This window comes from Myotis lucifugus, unplaced genomic scaffold, assembly GCF_000147115.1.
Source record: "Myotis lucifugus unplaced genomic scaffold, Myoluc2.0 scaffold_19, whole genome shotgun sequence".
NCBI lineage: Eukaryota > Metazoa > Chordata > Mammalia > Chiroptera > Vespertilionidae > Myotis > Myotis lucifugus.
Window position 1 is genome coordinate 7,535,456 of NW_005871067.1, and position 13,580 is coordinate 7,549,035.

Here is a 13,580-nt window from a genome sequence, read left to right on the forward strand (position 1 = left end):
TATAAGCTATTTAAGTACTGCTTACAGAAACTATCAAAGGATAGCCAACATCATGTAAACAGCATACACTTTAATAAGAGACAGAAGCTTAACATACAGAATGCTATGTTTTTTATTCACTGATAAGCTAAAATTCCATTTCTAGATGTTTTTTCTTCTTGTGCACTTCATTTGTTTTATTAATATGCAAAGCCCTATAAAGAGTTGCTTAACCTAGTCCTCAGACTCACATCCATCTTCATGTTGACTAATCTGAAAGTAATGAAGTTCGGAAGTCTCTTTGTTAGATAAAACTACATGAAACCAAGCACAAAGACTGTTCTTAAGGTATTTCTTTTCTTTTCTTTTCTTTTTTAAATAAATCTTTATTGTTCAGATTATTACAGTTGTTCCCCTTTTTTTCCCCCATAGCTCCCCTCCACCCAGTTCCCACCCCACCCTCTGCCCTTACCCCCCCACTGTCCTCATCCATAGGTGTACGCTTTTTGTTGCCGGGTCATACACATGGAAAATGTAGCTATTTCCATCCGTGACGTGTCCCTGTGTTCGTCTCAGCCTCCCAGGGGCCGTCTAGGCCTCACAGGGGCCGTCTCAGCCTCACTGGGACTGTCTCGGCCTCACCGGGACCGTCTCGGCTTCACAGGGGCTGTCTCAGCCTCACAGGGGCTGTCGCAGCCTTGCAGGGGGCACCACATCCCACATTGGGGGTGAAGGTGCGAGACAGAAGCTCCTCTCGCTGTCTCTCCTGCTACTCCCTTGCGTATCGCTGATGTTGGAAGTTTCTGAGAGCAGTCTGCAGGTGCTGGACATCATACTTTAACTGGTCAACACGAAGTTTGGTATTCTGTCTTTTGTTGGGCGGCTCCTTGCTGGACAAAATCTCCAGGCGTTCTTGCTGGCTGAATATCTGGTATGCTTGCTTGGATTTTGTTTTCTACTAAGTGGACAGACTGCTTGTCTGCCATCTCCCGGCGTCCCATGTGAGACTGGATCTGGTGGACCTGTTTGTGCATTTGCTGGTACAGCAGTTCCATGTTGCCAGCCCAGCCGGGTCCGGTTCCGGCTTCCTCCGAACCTGATTCTGCTTCTTGAGTGTGTCCCTTATGGGTGTGAGGAGTTGAAATCTGCAGTTTGTTGGGTTAAGTTGCAAAAGCGCAGGTGGTTCCATTTGTGCCACTGGCACAGCTTGGGCGGGGATGTAAATTGAGTAGGGCGGGGTCTCAGGGAATCACCAGGGTGGAGCAAACAGCAATGGCGTCTCTGCGACTCCTCACCTCTCTGCAACTCTGCGTCTCTGCGTCTCCGCGTCCCCCGAGTGCCAGCGAGCAGCTCTGTGAGAAAGCTGCCCTAGATTTCCAACCCACTGCAAGGCCATCCCGCTTCTCCCCGTAGTGGTCTGGGACCTTAGAATCCCGCCCCAAACAAGCTCATTGGATTCGAGAGTTTGTAACCCCTTTCGATTGAAAAAACCGAGCATCCAGTTGCAGCCTGCCTGGCGCGCGACTCTGTACCTCTGTTCTTGGCGCCTCTGCATATCCTACGCAGTCTCAATGCTCTTCTTTCTTTCCTTCCAGTTGTAGAACTTCCACTGGGCCAGCTTTCCCATGGTTCTGAATGATAGCTGTTTTGTCTTATAGTTGGTATTTTCAATGTTGTTGTGGGAGGCAGCACACACAGGTCTGTACCTTACACCGCTATCTTGGTTCTTCCCTTAAGGTATTTCTTGATAAGATATTTTAAATGTATTTTAGAGAACTGTTTCTCAGAAACAACTGTGATTTTATTCTTGAAGCATTCAAAGTGAACAACATTCCCAAGCTATCTAGTTTTTCCATTGACTTTAACCTTTTCCTATAGAAACTGTTCAAAATTTCCAGAATAAAAAATTCCATCTTCGGCTCTGGCCAGGTAGTTGGTTAGATACACCAACTGATACACCAAGTTTGCTGGTTCAATCCCTGGTCAAGAAACATACAAGAATCAACCTATGATTGCATAAATAAGTGGAACAACAAATAAATGTTTGCCTCTCTGTCTCTCTCTTTCTCCCTTCCTCTCTCTCTCTAATCAATAAATTAAAAAATATTTTAAAAATTCTATCTTCTATTGGATAAGGTCCAAACCAAATCCAGGTTGTCCTTTTAAGATTCTTGACTTTGGGCACCCTCTTCAAGATAATCTGTGGGATCAGAGAACTTATTGTGTATCTTTTCAAATTGAAGCCATTTAATTAGAAGAGAATATGGAACTGAAGGATGTATATATGAAAGAGAATTGCTTCTTGGCACTCTTTTTTTTTTTTGCCAGAGTTCAAAATCTTTTTAATAAGAAGAAAAGAAGATTAAAAATGGCAGCAGAGTAAGTGAATGCTGCATGGACACCCTCAGAGGACCAAACTAGAATTACAACTAAAATACAGAAAAACTTCCTGAATAATCAACAGAAGACTCACTAGAGAGAACCCAGATAACCAAGGACTAAAAGTGGAGACTGCATAGAGACTGGTAGGAGGGACAGAGATGTGAAAGGGCTGCCAGGGCTCCCATAGATAGCCACTGAAGTTCTGGAAAGATATCTCAGCTGTGGGGGGGTGCCACTGAGGACTCTGGGGTCTAATCCCCAAGCTGGTCCCCCCAGCAGAGAGCACCAGAACTGAGAAGGGTACCACATAACCTCTGGCTGTGAAAAGCAGCAGGGTTGCTGTCTGCCAGGGACAGATGACTAGAAATGCAGGCACCCTCTTAAAGGGCCAATGCACAAAATTCCCTGTGCAGCCACCCACCTTGTGCTCCAGCAAAACGAGGGCAGAAGGGACTAGATTTCTGTGAGCAGAAGCCAGGATCAGGGACTCTGCGGTTAAAGCTCAAAAAGCAGACACCCCAGTTTCCTGTATTGAGTCATTTCCTCATGCAGTGGAAGTCATCTTTCTCATGCAGACATTTGCTATGCAGGCAACCTTGCCTGGGGGAAGACAATTGATCCACCCTATTGGAAAACACCTTGCCCCATGGTGTGGAGTTGCTGAGGCCCATTAAGAGACTGAGAATAACAATTAGCATCCAGAGAGAAGCAATTGCCCCACACTGTTGAGAAAAACTCTTGCCAAACCTGTGGATGATTGCCTGAGGCAATTAAAGACAAAATCCTATCTGTCTGTAGCAGAGGTGGTCTCTGGAGGTTTTGAGTCTTCATCTGCTCTAATTAGAAACAGCGTCTGACACTGTCCCGCACTAGAGATTAACAGGTGTAGCAGATCTACCTAATACAAAGTCACAAACCAAAACAGGCAGCCAAAATGAAGAGACAAGGAAACAACCCCCAAGTGAAAAAACTAGAGAATTCTCCAGAAAAACAGATAAATGATATGGAGATAAGAAATTTATCTGATACAGAGTTCAGAATAATAAAGATGCTCAGCAGCATTAGAAAAGATATAGTAACTATGAAAACAGAAATTACATAGCACAAATAAAGAACACATTGGAAGGAATACACAGCAGATTAGGGAAGTTGAGGATCGAATCAGTGAATTAGAATACAGGGTGGAAAAAAATCACTTAATCAGAGAACCAAAAAGAAAAAATAAATAAAAAACAGGAGGACAGATTAAGGGAGCTGTGGGACAATGTGAAACGTAACAATATTCGAATAGCAGGTGTGCCAGAAGACACAAAAAGGGACAAAGGAACAGAGAAGGTGTTTGAAGAAATAATAACAGAAAACTTCCCTAGCCTGGTAAAGGAAAAAGTCACACAAGTTCAGGAGGCACAGAGAACCCCAAGCAAGAAGAACCCAAAGAGGCCCACGTTCAGACACATCATAATTAAAATGCCAAAAATTAAAGACAAAGAGAGAATCTTAAAGTCAGCAAGAGAAAAGCAAACTGTTATCTACAAAGGAGTTCCCATAAGGCTGACACTTGATTTCTCATTAGAAACTCTATAGGCCAGAAGGGACTGTCCTGAAGTACTCAAGGTAATGGAAATCAAGGATCTGAAACCAATATTACTATATCCAGCAAGGCTACCCTTCAAAATAGATGGTGAAATAAAGAGCTTCCCAGACAAAAAAGGGCTAAAGGAGTACATCACCACCAAGCCAGCATTACAAGAAATACTAAAGGGATGGCTGTAATGAGAAGAAATAGAGAGAGAAACCTAGGCATACAGAATTAAAATGGCAATAAATAAGTCCTTATCAACAATGACCTTAAGTATAAATGGATTAAATGCTTCAACCAAAAGGCATAGGGTAGCTGAATGGATACAAAAACATGACCCAACTATATGCCATCTACAGGAGACCCACTCACAGGATGAGAGTGAAGGGATGGAAAAACATTTTCCATGCAAATGGAAATGGAAAAAAAGCTGAAGTAGCAATACTCATATCTGACAAAATAGACTTCTAAATGAACTCCATCACAAGAGACAACAAAGGTCACTCCATAATACTAAAGGGGGTCTAGCTTATAAGAGAATATAACCCTGGTAAACATATATGCACTCAATACAGGAGCACCTCAATATATATATATATCTAAAAACTTCTAGAGGACTTTAAGGGAGAGATTGATAACAACACAATCATAGTAGGGGATTTTAACACCCTGCTGACTGCACTGGATACATCTTTCAGACATAAATTAACAAGAAAACAGTGACTCTAAAGGAAACACTGGATTAGATGGATTTAATTGACAGAGAACATTTCACTCCAAAACTGCAGAGTATAAATTCTTCTCAAAGGCACATGGATCATTCACAAAGATAGACTATATGTTAGGACACGAAACAAGTCCCTATAAGTTCAAGATGTTTGAAATCATATCAAGCATGTTCTCAGATCACAGTGGAAAGAAATTAGAAATCAACAACAGTAAAAACACCCAAAAAACATTCAAACACATGGAGGCTAAATATCATGTTATTAAACAATGAATGGGTTACCAACAAGATCAAGAAAGACATAAAAATAACTTCCTAGAAACAAATACCCCACAACCACCCCAAATTTATGGGACACAGCAAAAGCAGTCTTGAGAGGAAAGTTCATAGCACTACAGGCTTACCTCAAAAAACAACAACAACAACAAATCAACAATAAACTATTTAACCCTACAACTTAAAGAACTAGAAAGAGAATAACAAGAAAAGCCCAGAGTAAGTAAAAGAAAGGAAATAATAAAGATTAGAGCAGAAATAAACAAAAACAATACAAAAAACAACAACAATACAAAAATCAATGAAACCAAGAGCTGGTTCTTTGAAAGGATAAACAAAATTGATGAACCATTAGCCAGACTCATCAAGAAACAAAGAGAGAGTACCCAAATAAATAAAATCAGAAAGGAAAGTGGAGAAGTAAACACTGACACCACAGAAATACAAATGATTATAAGAAAATACAATGAAAAATTATATGCCAACAAGCTGGACAATGTGGATGAAATGGACAAAATCCTAGAAAAATACAATCTTCCAAAACTGAATCAGGAAGAATCAAAAAACCTGAAGAGGCCCCTAACAACTGAGGACTTAAAAGCAGGAATCAAAAAACTCCCAGCAAACAAAAACCCAGGTCCAGACCGATTCACAGGGGAGTTTTACCAAACTTTCAAAAAAGAACTAACAACGATATTTCTCAAACTATTCCAAAAAATCTATAGAAAGGAACACTTCCAAGCTCTTATTATGAGGCTAGCATTATCCTAATTCCAGAACCAGATAAAGACACTACAAAGAAAGAGAACTACAGGCCAATATCCCTGATGAACATAAATGCTAAAATCCTCAAAAAATATTAGCAAATCAGATCCAGCGATATATTAAAAAGATCATAAACCATGACCAAGTGGGATTTATTCCAGGGATTCAAGGTACAATATTCACAAATCAATAAACGTGATACATCACATAAACAAATTGAAAGACAAAAATTACATGATCACCCTCGCTGGTTTGGCTCAGTGGATAGAGCGAAGGCCTGGGGACTGAAGAGTCCCAGGTTCAAGTCCAGTCAAGGGCACATGCCCAGGTTGTGGGCTCAATCCCCAGTAGGAGGCGGCCGATCAATGATTCTCTCTCATCACTGATATTTCTAACTCTCTCTCCCTCTCCCCTCCTCGCTGAAATCAATAAGGATACTTAAAAAAAAAAGTACATGATCATATCAATAGACGCAGAAAAAGTGTTGGACAAAATCTAAAACCCATTTTTGATAAAAACTCTCAGCAAAGTTGGAATAGAGGGAGCATATCTCAACATGATAAAGGCCATGTGTGACAAACCTATAATGAACATCATACTCAATGGGCAAAATCTAAAACCATTTCCCTTAAGAATAGGAACAAGACAGGGATGTCCACTTTCACCACTCTTATTCAACATGGTACTGGAAGTCCTGGCCACAGCAATCAGACAAAAAATAAGAAATAAAAGGCATCTAAATTGGAAAGGAGGAAGTAAAACTCTCATTATTTGTAGATGACATGATACTGTACATAGAAAACCCTAACGATTCCATCAAAAGACTACTAGGTTTAATAAATAAATTTGGCAATGTTGCAGGATACAAAATCAATACCCAAAAATCAATGGCTTTTTTATACACCAATGATGAATTCTCAGAAAGATAAACTAAACAAACAATCCCATTTACCATTGGAACAAAAAATTAAAATACTTAGGAATAAACTTAACCAAGGAGGTAAAAGACCTGTACTTGGAAAACTACAGGATGTTGAAAAATAGATAGAAGAAGATATAAACAAGTGGAAGAATATACCATGTTCATGGATTGGTAGAATCAATGTCATTAAAATGTTCATACTACCCAAGGAAATCTATAGATTCAATGCAATCCCTATTAAAATACCAACAGCATATTTCACAGATCTAGAGCAAATACTCCAAAAATTTATATAAAATGAAAAAAGACCCTGAATAGCTCTAGCAATCTTGAGAAACAAAAACAAAATTGGAGGAATCACAATACCAGATTTCAAATTATACTACAAAGCCACCATATTCAAAACAGCCTGGTACTGGCACAAGAACAGGTACATAAATCAATGGAACAGAACAGAGACCCCAGACATTGACCCAAGCCATTACGCTAAATTAATATTTGACAACGGAGGCAATAGATTCAAAAGATTCTCTTCAATAAATGGTCTGGGAAAATTGGACAGATACATGCAAAAAAATGAAACTAAACCACTAACTTACACCATACACAAGAATAAACTCAAAATGGATAAAAGAGTTAAATGTAAGTTGTAAACCATAAAAATCCTAGAAGAAATCATAGGCAACAAAATCTCAGACATCTCTTGTAGCAATATGTTTATGGGTATATCTCCTAGGACAAAGGAAACTGAGGAGAAAATAAACAAATGGGACTAGATCAAAATAAAAAGCTTCCGCACAGCAAAAGAAACCATCAACAAAATGAAAAGGGAGCCCATTGTATGGGAGAACATATTTGCTAATGATACATCTGATAAAGGGTTAATATTCAAAATATATAAGGAACTCATACAGCTTAACAAAAAGAGACAAACAATCCAATTAAAAAATGGGCAACGGACCTAAATGGACACTTCTCTAAAGTGAGTGGACATACAGATGGAACAGAGTGCAGAATCTCAGAGGGAAGGCGGGGGGAGGGTGGGTATATGGGAGGTAATCAACCAAGGACCTTGTATGCATATATGCATGGCCCAAGGACACAGAGAATGGGGCAGTGAGGGCCTGGGGCAGGGGGCGGGGACAGGCTGGAAGGGGCTAATGGGGGGAAAAAGGGGACATATGTAATACTTTCAACAATAAAGAATTATTTTTTTTAAAGTAATAAGAAGAAAGGATCGCCTGGCTGGCATGGTTCAGTGGTTAAGCATCGAGCTGTTAACCTGGAGGTCATGGTTCGATTCCTAGTCAGGGCACATGCCCAGGTTGTGGGCTTGATCCCGTGTGGGGTGTGCAGAAGACAGCCGATCGATGATTCTCTCTCATCATTGATGTTTCTCTTTCTCCTTCTCCCTTCCTCTCTGAAGTTAATAAAAATACATTTTCTTTTTTTAAAAAAAGGCAGGATTTAGGGTTAGTTTTTGTAGTCAAGGCTGGCCAATACCTCTGGCACAACTGGAACTTTTGGCCCTCAGAGCACACACTGGGTTCAAACTTGGTGTTTCCTGGCCCTTGCCCAAATGCCTATATAGGCAGTCCTCGGGTTACGTCGGACTTGACGTACATCGTTTCATGGTTAAGTCGCCATCTCCCATTTACAGTATTTATAAAAAAAAAAAAAAGTTCCGTCATTTCGACATATGTACATATGAGCTTTATGTTTTTTATTATTTATTTACCACAAGTAAAGGTCAGGAATTGTTATCTTTCTTTTAAATATTTTTTACTGTTTCACTTCATTACTGCTGTGTATGTGCTCCATGTGAGTGACATAGGTGCTTATGTAGGTGGGTTCCAACTTATGGCGAAAATCGCGTTATGTCGCGCCGTAGGAACGGATCTCTGACGTAACCCGAGGACCTACTGTACATCTCTTGGCACTGGAGAACCAGAGAGCATGACGGTGCCACAGTCTTTGAGGGAGTCTAGGGCTAGCTCATCCAAGGTGAGGATCTTGCCCCTGGTGTTGAAGAGTGGGTTCCCAGGGCTGCTCACTCACTGTGCGCACACCTTCAGTTTGAGCACCTCCTATACATGCATATCCTGGGTTATCACCCCTACAACCACAGTGGTTTTGCCCTCCTGGCCAGGAAGCTTCATCCTTCGGATCATCAGGGGAAGAAACACAGGCAACTGGTTGGTGCTACTTATGAATAACTTCTTTAGCACCACTTGGTTGAAGATGGAATTGGTTCATACGGTCATAAACCTGTACAGCTTGATCAACAGCCTTAGGTAGATGTCCTTATTCTTGGGTTACTTGTGCCCAACCTTTCAGTCTGTTGTGGCTGACATGGACGCCCAGGTCCAGAAAGAGAGAACTGCTTCGTGGCACTTTCAGTGGCAGTAGCTCACAAACAGAAAAGAGGCAAGAGAGAGAAAGGGAAAAAAGGAAGAGCTGTGTATGTTTTTAAGGAATATTATACAACTAATGTTTAGAGGATGAAAAAATTGTCCAGGCTGGAAAAAGGTAAGAGTGAGATACCAGGTTGAATTAGCAGTGGTTCTCAACCTTCTGGCCCTTTAAATACAGTTCCTCATGTTGTGACCCAACCATAAAATTATTTTTGTTGCTACTTCATAACTGTAATGTTGCTACTGTTATGAATTGTAATGTAAATATCTGATATGCAGGATGGTCTTAGACGACCCCTGTGAAAGGGTCGTTCGACTGCCAAAGGGGTCTCGACCCACAGGTTGAGAACCACTGAATTAAAGGAAGAAAGGAAGGGGGAAGGGACGAGTGTCTAACATCTAGGTCAGTGATGGTGAACCTTTTGAGCTCTGCGTGTCAGCATTTTGAAAAACCCTAACTTAACTCTGGTGCCATGTCACATATAGAAATTTTTTGATATTTGCAACCATAGTAAAACAAAGACTTATATTTTTGATAATTATTTTATATATTTAAATGCCATTTAACAAAGAAAAATCAACCAAAAAATGAGTTCGCATGTCACCTCTGACACGCGTGTCATAGGTTTGCCATCACTGATCTAGGTATTGGGGTCAGCAATCTAGATTCCAGGAGATTAGGCCAGAAACACAGTCAGAAAATAGCTCTGAGGCTGTTAAGTCTTAAGGGAAAGGTGGAACAAATGTTCAAAGCAGGGTCAAAGATTCAGGGTATCAGTTCCAATAGAGGCAGCAGCAGGGGTCAAAATGTGAGATTCTAGTTAGAACCCAAACTCAGGGAACATGGAGGCTACACTTTCAGCCAGACCCAAGACATGTAACAGTCATTAGCTGCTCGGACCAGGATTGGTTCCAGACTGTGGGTGAAAGCTAGGGTGAGTGGAGAGCGTAGTGAGGAAACCAAGGAAAAACTATAGAAACTGAACCAGAGTTAGAGGATGTATAGAAAGAAAGAAGTCTAAAGTTGATGTACCTATCCATATGAACACTGAGAAGTGGCCCTTAGAAGAAAAAGTTAGAAGGCAAATCACTCACAGGGGAAGAAGGTACACAGGAAGAGACAGGGAGAAGTCTGTGACCACCACCAGGGGGGCACCTCCAGTTCCAAGACAGATTTGTTGATTTACAGCAGTACAGGGACACACTGGTGTGCCACAAGAATTCTTAAAACATGCTATACCTGACTACATAGACACTGACCTCTTTTCCCTTAGATTGTCAAAGAAAATGACAACAGCCAACACAATGATAGCTGTCTGGTGTGAATGCCCTGTCTTGAACCATAAATATGTAGGTCATATAATAGAGTTGCATCTTATTGGTCACATCACATAATAAGGTTGCATATGATTGGTTAATTCTTGGCACCACAAATCCTTATACTCAAGTATAGACACCTGATTTTTTTTTTTTTGGATTTTTTTAATCCTCACCGGAGGACACTTTTTCCATTGATTTTAAGAGAGAGTGGAAGAGAGAGGGAGAGACAGAGAGAAACATCGATGTGAAACACATAGACTGGTTGCCTCCTGCATGCACCCTGACTAGGGCCTGGGCTAGGGAGGAGCCTGCAACTGAGGTACATGCCCTTGACTGAAATCTAACCCAGGACGCTTCGGTCCACAGGCCAATGCTCTATCCACTAAGCCAAACCAGCCAGGGCTAGACACCTGATTTTTTAAAGTCACTTTGGAGCAAAAAGGGTAGGTAATTACTATTACTATTATTATTATTATTGTAAATAAATCAAAATTAAATCTTTTTTTTTGTCAGGTTGGCAAAAAACATATTTCTTGGTTTCCGCAGAATTTTAGTAATTATGTGTGCCATGAGATGAAAAAGATTGAAAATCGGTGATTTACAGGATTGTGGAGGAGGGAAGAGGACAACAGAGTAGCCTTCAAGTGGAGGTGGGAGGAATATAACCAGCATTCAAACATACTAGAGTAACCAAAACATGCTTTCTAGTATTGTTAACGTTCTCTAGGCACTATTATGAAGCTGGCTAGTGAGAAGAGGCCAGGTAAAAAAGGTTAAACAATGATAAAAGATAAAGGCAAGAATGAAAAGACGGAGGAGAACCAGGAAAAAGAAGGTGAGGAAAGAACAGTCAGGATATAATGGATTCAAAACAAATGTTAAAGGAAAGCAGTAACCCTTTAATAAAAGAGAGGCAAGTGTGGAAGGTCAAACTGATATGTGAGGAAATGAAGAAAAACAGGGGAAAACATCCAATTCAGGTTATGTGATTAATTCCACAGTGGCTTGTCACCTTTTACATCTCATCTATTAATAGAATATCTACATAGTAGCTGTGCTTTAGAAACACACCAAAATGTACCCTCTGCTCTTTAGATGTATGCTAACTTTTGTCAAAGATTAAAATATATGGTAGAATTTGAGGATAAATTTTAAATAATTAATAGTTCCAGGTAATAAAACAGCAAAACTGCAAACCTTGGGGCTGTTTCTACACAGAGGTGGGGTGAGGGTGGGGGAATATTAGAAGATGAAGTATTTTGAGATTAGTTGATTCATAAAAGATACACTGAAATATACATTTTCTTTAAGAAGTTGGGTGTTTTTTTTAAAAAATGCTGCCTTATAAAAACAAAACAGGTTATTAAAACTACCAGAATAAAGAGAGGGAGAGGTGAGAGAGAAGTACCCAGACTCCAAAATCTATCACATAATGTTCAATACGTTTGCCATTCTCTCCAGACTTTACACTGCTCAAAGGTAGAAGAGGATCTTTGGTTTCATCACCATACACTTTGTGATTGTACCTGTCACTCAATAAGTACTTGATTAATTTGGGAGAAGCATCAGGGGCAGTGCTTCCTGTCTGAGAGGTGGAATACAGAAACCAGCCAGCTAAGGCCCTTTGAGACTTGAGTAGAATGCAATAAATACGAAATTGCAGTGATCAGTACAAATACCTGGGCATTCATTGTAGTTTTTCCAAATTTCTGGTCAGTTTTGGAGGTGATTTTCCCCACTTGAGGCTTAGAATTCTAACATACTGTAGAATGAAACATTTCTCAAGTGGAGGCCTCAACGTCCTTCTAGAGCAGCGGTTCTCAACCTGTGGGTCGAGACTCCTTTGGGGGGTCGAACGACCCTTTCACAGGGGTGGCCTAAGACCATTGGAAAACACATACATAATTACATATTGTTTTTGTGATTAATCACTATGCTTTAATTATGTTCAATTTGTAACAATGAAAATACATCCTGCATATCAGATATTTACATTACGATTCATAACAGTAGCAAAATTACAGTTATGAAGTAGCAACGAAAATAATTTTATGGTTGGGGGTCACCACAACATGAGGAACTGTATTAAAGGGTCGCGGCATTAGGAAGGTTGAGAACCACTGTTCTAGAGTCTTCTCTTAGCCTAAGGCGTGCAGGTCTCCACCCCCAACACAACACACTCCTCAGACTATCTCCCTTTTCCCACCCACCACCTTTCTCATTACACTGTGACGGCAGCTTTTCTGCAGCCAGGGTAGTTGTAGGACTCCAAGAGCGTCTTTTTTTTTTTTTTTTTTTTTTTTTTTTTTTTTTTAAAGCTTGTCTTCTTTAGGGCGGTCTTACAAGTCCGTTTCCGGGGGTGATGGGAGGGGGTCGCTCTTTCCACACCTCTGCTGATTGGTGCCTCCCCTACCCAACCCTTCCTGCTGCCCCCATCCTACTGAGTTCCAGCTTCACCAGCCCCATCCACCTTCTTCCCTTGGAGAAAGCCAGCTCCTTCGCCTAAGGAGCTTCTTGGATGGAATAAAAGTGTTAAATAACACGTGGAAACCACTTAATTTCTCTAGGCCTTAGATATCTGCTGAGCACAGTCCACTGGTTCTCCTGTACTACCATCAGCACCAATAACATCTGACCTCCCACGTGCGTCTTTCAGGATCTAGCCTCAGAAAGAACCATCCAGCGGGCCCTTTAAAAGAATGTAACCACTAAGGCCAAGTTGGGGGTGGGAGAGAGACCCTTATTGTCCTTATTCATCAAAGTCATTAAACTCCTCAGCCCCAGACACCTGAGAAGCGGAGTGCATCTCAGAGCAGTTCATAGGGTGCACCTCGCTCCCTTCTACATACAATTCTTTCTTGGGGCGCTCAGGTCCCTCTCCCCTCCCCCTCTCTTCCCGTGCAGCTGTCCGGGGCCGGGGTGGGGGCGGGGTTGTTGTTGTGGTGGAGCAGCCCCGCCCCCTCCTCGTGGCGGCCCCTCCCCCGGCCCTCGCTCGGCCCTCTCCCCGCCCCCAGCCCCATCTGTTTCTGCTGGCTGTGAGATGATTACATTGTACCGGGCTCGGGGCGGCCACAGCCACAGGCGCAGCCGCAGCCGCGGGATGGGGCGAGGGCGCGGAACCCGCGGACAGCGGGAGCAGCCGCCGCCTCAGTGACTGAGTCCGAGCCGCCGCCCCCCGCGCGCTCGTCCGCCCTCAGCTCATGCACCCGCCGAGCG

General features: G+C 41.7%; 1 pseudogene; it reads right to left on the reverse strand.

Annotated features, from left to right (window-relative positions):
• Positions 1–213: 213 nt before the first annotated feature.
• Positions 214–13,580, reverse strand: part of LOC102426146 — a 39,189-nt pseudogene continuing 25,822 nt past the window's right edge.